Here is a 6,565-nt window from a genome sequence, read left to right as displayed (position 1 = left end):
ACTTTCCAATAGGACTCTGCAAGCTCTGGGGAAGTTCTCTTCTTTATTAGCCCAGTAGTTGCACCAGCTTCTACCTCCCATAAGCAGCTCTGGAGAGCAGTGACACAGTCAGAAGCCAAGATATGTGCAGGACACCAATAGCTGAGGAGGTGGCAGACACTTGCCTAAAACCTAGAGAAGTATCAAGAGGGACCTGCTTTGGATGTAGAAGGCTCCCTGGCAATGGACTGTGGGGATCTTCTAGCTGCAATTCCATAGATCTGCATTCACCATTCATTCCATATCAGGTATGTGCTGGAAGAGGTTTCCTTCCTATTGCTACAAAGGCCTTTTTTTCCTTTTTTAGCAGTCACTGCAGTGGAGCAATTGTAACCTCCTGTAGAAAGCAGCAGGCAAATCATCCATTAGAGAGGAACAACCTCTATAGGAAGCTCTTCCTTTTGCTTTTGATACTATGGACCCTAGATGGTGGCACAACAGTAACTCACATCCAGATAAGAGGTGATCCCTTCCCAGATGCAGCACAGAGGAGCGGCCCTTATGCTCTGCTGGGCCCAGTGGTCCAAAACCCCACACCTCTGGACCATCCAGACATCATGATGAAGACCATAATAGAATATGGTCTTCATCACTACACCCTTTTCAGGTCTGAATCCTTCAAAAACTGTTCCTACCTGGACACAGTTTTGATGCCCCAGCAAATCTGCATTGTACGTTGTCCTTTTGAGGCACCCAAATTTCTCCGACACCTCTGTTTTCCACTCTTTTCACACATTCACTGAGGAACCTATCCAAGTGATCTGCCTCCATGTCCTGTGTTTCCCCTGAAAACATGTCTAATCTGGATAAATTACGGGCCATGTCCCTGTTTGAGATATGCCAAATTTCTGCTCTCACTTGAAGCAGTCCCTCCTTTATCAAGCATGATGTCTTGGGCAGCTCTTGGTCATAGGGACCCTGGCAGTTCCCTCAGCAACTCTCCCTTTCCCAACTGGAAGAGCATCTCTACTCTCCACTTTGTGTGCTTCCCAACCACACCATTATATATAATCTCCTCTTCCAGCTGCACATCTGAGATTCCTGAGCAATCACGAGTGTCTGTCGATGTTCCAGCCTATTTCTTTTTGCACTGTCTTATTTGTTCTCAATCCAACAGTCTCACCCACACTCATGGAACACATTGAGTCATTCCCATTCCCGAATAGCAGAGGAACATGACTTTCCCTTATACTGAAGGGTGGAAAACTGATATTACTCAAAACTGAGCCCTCTTCAGTCCTTCAGGCTTGTTAAAACCTTTTTCCTTTGATTCAGGGAGGGAAAAAATCGCTCCAAGAAGCAACAGAATGAAGTCTTCCTCTGCACTGGTAAATCATTATCTAGGGATGTTACATCTTCTCACAAAGTATTTAATTATATGAAAAAAGCAGTATTTTTTAGTGCTCAAGAACTTCGGGTTCTTTACTAAGAATTAGTTTGTGATACCTGGGGTGGACTTCAGCATGTAGATAAAATTCAGATTTTCCAAAGCGCCACAGCTTCTGTAAAATGGGAAAACCAGCAAAGAATATATGGTTCATTTTGGAAAAGAAAATAAATTGCCAACTTAATTGAGACCAATATTAAAAAAAAAATAATCTAATGCTGTCATCCCAGTTCTGGTCTTTCTCCTGGACAGACCAGTCCAAGAAAAATTCCAGGTCAAAAGCTGCCAATTTATTATTTCCTATCTAAAAGATGAATAATTGGTTTTAAGCTGTAGAGAAAAAATTCCTAAAAATTTTGGTAGGAGAGCAGCAGGTGCAAAATCTTGCAAAACACTTTTGTTTATGTCCTTTCCAGGGTCCATCTGGGATACATGGAAAAGAATTTTTCTTGAGGGATCTCTTTCCCATCTTAGCCAACCATGACAAATGGGAGGAGGACTGCCTGTCCAGGCAACCAGCTGGAAGCTCTGCTCAGATTTTGGTGTGGATCTTCCAAACATTTTGCACCTGGAAAAAGTATCTGAAAACTTGAGGACTGTGTCTTAAAAATTAAACAGTAGGTTTAGGAAAAAGATCCAGAAGAATACCTGGAATTTCTACATAAGGCAAATCTGGATGCTTCTGTGCACCTTCACATCAGCCCAGGAGCAATGCTTCACTTCTATATTTACCTTTTTATAAATGTGTATGGTTTATTTTTCCTTTCACTTGCCATGTGTTGGATTCCACTTCATGACAGTCCTGTGATGCTTGTCATGCATATCACCAGAAACCTAGCAGATTGAAATTATCATCTCTCAGCCTGATAACTTGACAGATGGTTTCTGAAAGTGAAACTTGCACAGAGGTAAAATGTCAGTGGCTTTAGGCAAGTTCAAGTGACTGTTCATCCTTTACACAAAGTCCCAGTTAATTCTCACAAAGAGAAGTACTTTCCCTTAACAGCTATTTCTTCCCCAGAGTAAAGACATATGGTCAATAGAACAACTGCTTTATCAAACGCAAACAAATTCAGCTCTTGGTCTCCATCTAATCATTAATACAGTGTTTATCCATCCCATGTTGCAAGAGCATAATATGTTCCAAATGGGAGTTCTTGAGAAAAAAAGGCCTTCATTGCCAAGCCTTCCCCCTCCTCGTAGTGAATTCTTTTGTTAAGAGCTTCAGGAACTGGAATTTCTCTAAGCAATGCCCTATCAACGCAATCTAACTCTCCCCCCCCCCCCCCCTACCCCGCACACACATTTTGATTAAGTTACAGAAATCATGTGTTGCACAATGCAAAGACACTTGACTTCTCTCCTTTATAGTATGCACAGAGGAAAACCCCTCTCTTGCTTCCCCTCATTCCAGTTTGAGCCTTAGACATTCCGGTAAATAAATCCAGCATTCACAGTGGAGAGGAACATCAAACGTCTTCAAATCATACACACTTTTCTTAATAATTTTGTACCAAAAAGGTCAATTAGCATTTTTTTTTCTTTTATGGCTTGAGGGGTTGTTTGTTACTTAATGTTTATTGAGTAATACCACATTTGCTATTCCTGGAATCTTCCCATTCTTGCAATGCTTTTATTACTGCAAGGGTATGCGCCACATTTCCTTAAATCTCTATCAGGCTGCCAGACAGGAGAGAAAATTCGGGGTTAGAGTGAAAAATGAAGTTTCAAGGTTGAAGGACCTGACCAACACAGAAAGAGGACATAAGACAATTTCTCCTTCTAGTGGAAGACCTAAAAAATTGACTGTTTGCCATTGTTTTCTTTCACCTCATTATATGGTGCGGAGCATGTGTTCCAAGCAGAGGGAATGGAGAGAGAAGCTGCCACTGGCCAGTTTTGCACAAGGCTTCATCTTTGCTAAACCATGAAATGGCCTGAGGGTGAAAAGTATCCTTCACTGTTTAACCTGCAGACTGCTGAAAAGTTCAACCCAATATTTTTGTTTGAGAGGGAATGAAACAAAATACAGAGAAACACAAGAAACTTTGTGAGTCAGAGTGAAGCACCAAGCACAAAATGATTTTCAAAACTTACATAAATAATTTGCTTTTGCCTGGAAGGCAGATAGGAATTACTACAATGTTGCTCTTAAAAAACCAAGAATGATTAATGATCCTTTTTCTATTGCAGAGAGGAATGTAATCTATGAATAACACTGCAGTTCCCCAGATTGCTCAAATGAAGTGGATTGTTATGTTTATTCTTAAAAATGTAACCTTTATTCCAGATTTAGATTCCCAAACCTCCAGCCAGCTGAGAGTATTAGTCTATTGACTAAATGAATTCAATTTTATCAGATAGTTCCTTTTGATCTAGATTTTTATAGGCAAAAACAAAATCACTTTCAACCGTCTTCAAGGAGGATAACAGTTGTTAAACTAAAGGAAGGGGTTTTAATATTGCGCGGTTTTTGTTCTTCTAGATCTTATCTGGCACATCTGTAATTTCTCAGCCTCCTTCAATGTCTCCAGGCATGGCTAGCAAAGCCAGACCCAATAAACCATTATGGTTCCCACCAGAGTAGTGCATCCTCTCAGTGACCTGCTGACGCATCCTGATTTCCCCTTTTGCATAGCATGAAAACAGTACAGGCCTTTTTATTTTTTTGCCAAATTGCCATATTAAGTCATCATACCCAGAAGTTTATCTATAATTATTCCCAATTCTTTCCCAGATTACAATGTTTCAGGGTGTTGTTCTCATGAAAGTGATTAATTCAATAGGCGGTGAAATGGCAGAATGAAGACCATAAAGATAATTTTAATCTTGGTCACTGAAGGAATCCACTGACTAAAGCAAAGAGTTACAGAGTGAACAAAGGAAATACCAGGTGAATCCCTACTTCCACTAATCTTGTTCAACAGCAGCAGCCAAGAACATGCCAGGAGTCCCAGTCTCAACTCTTAAGCTCAGAATTGTCATGCTATTTCAGAATTTAAAATTACTATGATCTATTAGATCACCTTCAAACTCATGCACTTCAGCTAGAGTTTGGAAAAACAATTGTTTGGAAAAACAATCTGATTGAAGCCAAAGAGTTTGGCAGGCAAGGGAACAGACGAAGCTAAGCCATCATCCCAACAGGCTTAGAGAAACAGGTGGTTGGGTGGGGCATGGCTTGCCAAAAGGTGAACCATGAGTGCCGGTAATGGAAAAGGAAAGACTGTGTCAGCTCTGGACAGCACAAAAGCAGCTCTTTTCCCCAGGGAATGATGCAGCTCTGCACAGTGGTGGTCTGTGTTGTGCCTGCTGTAAAAAGAACCAGAACACTGTTCAACCTGTGCAGACAAAAAGAGATTTACGCTAAAGCACAATTTTTCTCTTGCAGATGGTGCAAACTTAGGTTCACTGCATTCATCTCTCTGTCCTCAACTGCCAGTCCAGGGGAAGAATGGAGTTCTTAGTGCTGGCATCTATGTCTGACAGGCAGTGGATGATGCTGGTTGTCACAGAAATGTGGTGCCAAGACACGTGAGCACACTGACAGTTGAAAGCAGGTGTGTGTGAAGACCAGATTCACTCTGCAGCCACACTGTAAATTCACCGTCCTGGGAGAAGGAGCACTCTGGCCCCCAGACCAGTAGGAGATGCTCCAGCTCACTCCCCACTCAGCAAGGAAACCACGGAACCCATGCAGCCAACACACCATGCCTTGTCCTGCTCCCACACCCCTCCACGTCCTGCTGTGGCCACAGCCACAGTGGCTCTGTGTCCACAGGTATGAGCCCCCTTCACATTCCCCAGTGCAACCCACCTGGGGATTTGAAGAAGCCAGGGTGATCCTGCCAGAGGCCGGGGAAGTCTGGGGAGCTGGCCCCGCGTCCCCAAGCTGATGGGTGCCGCTGTGGTCTTTTCACTAGATGGAGCTAGCGGATGGGTGCTGGCAAATCTCTCCTCTCTCCTGGAGGTGCCCCGCAGCCAGAACCACAGGGAGAGGAAATGTGATCCCATGCAGAGCCCCTGGATCCTCAGGGCTCATCTGTGGAGAGTTTTTGTTCAGTGTGCAGGAGAGGAGGTTTCAATGTTTTGGCTGATGCAAATTCTAAAGAATATGTGAATGAAGTGTTCACAGAAGTACTGGAGGCAATGGGCTCAAATGAAATTGGGGGAAACAGTACTGCTGCATAGCCAGATGCCTCTGGTGGAGGAGGAGCCAGACAGAGGAAGAACCAAAACGGTGCTGAAAACACTGCTGCCCACAAATGTCCCAGTAGTGATGAGGTAAAGCTCTGGAGTAAATTTCCATTGTCTTCCAAAAACAAGGTATTCTGGGGATTGCTCAACAGCAGCTCTGCATGGCCAGGGAGAGAGCAGAGGTGTGGTGCAGGCCTGTAACAATGCATCTGGTGTGTCCAGAGATGGCACCCACGTTCAGCCACATCTAAACTTGTTGTATCAGAAGGTGCCGAGGTGGTGGACTCACAGGCCATCTCCATCCATGCCTCACAACAGTGTCAGGTGAGGCAGGCTGGTTAAACACCCCAGTGCCACCCAGAGTACACACCCCACACCTTCTCCCCTTATTGCTTCTTGTCCCAGCCATCCCTGCTCAACACCTCACAGCCAGATGTCCCTCCCCAGGTGCTTGTTTCCTCCACCCCATCTTCCTGCTCCCACCGATGGCCCAACACCCTCTTCTCCATGCTGGTGCTGCAGCTGCTGCTTTAAATCACTCACCAGTCTGGACACTTCCATATTGCTACGACCACCACTGACAGAGATCCAAACCTCTGAACTATGCTGAAGTTTCAGACCTACTGCTTTTGTAGTATTTGATGGGTGTCAGACTTTGTGCACATTTTCACAGCTTATGTTCATTATTTCATGACCTCACTAATGCAGTCATTGTCTGATTTGAAAATCGATACTGGCTGTGGTCTGAAGTGTGCTGTCCCTGCTCCAAACTGCAGTAGCACAGCTTCATTCTCAGGTTTGGTTTCCCTCTGTCTTGGGACATCTACGTTTCTTCTGCATCACAGGTCCACAGAGGAAAACCAGGTCACTCTGACACGTTTTCTTGAAAGTGGTGGAGTTTGGCTGTAGACATTAATGGGTCTTATTCGGATGCATCCTACA

This window comes from Passer domesticus, chromosome 6 (assembly GCF_036417665.1).
Source record: "Passer domesticus isolate bPasDom1 chromosome 6, bPasDom1.hap1, whole genome shotgun sequence".
NCBI lineage: Eukaryota > Metazoa > Chordata > Aves > Passeriformes > Passeridae > Passer > Passer domesticus.
This window is presented reverse-complemented; position numbering follows the sequence as displayed.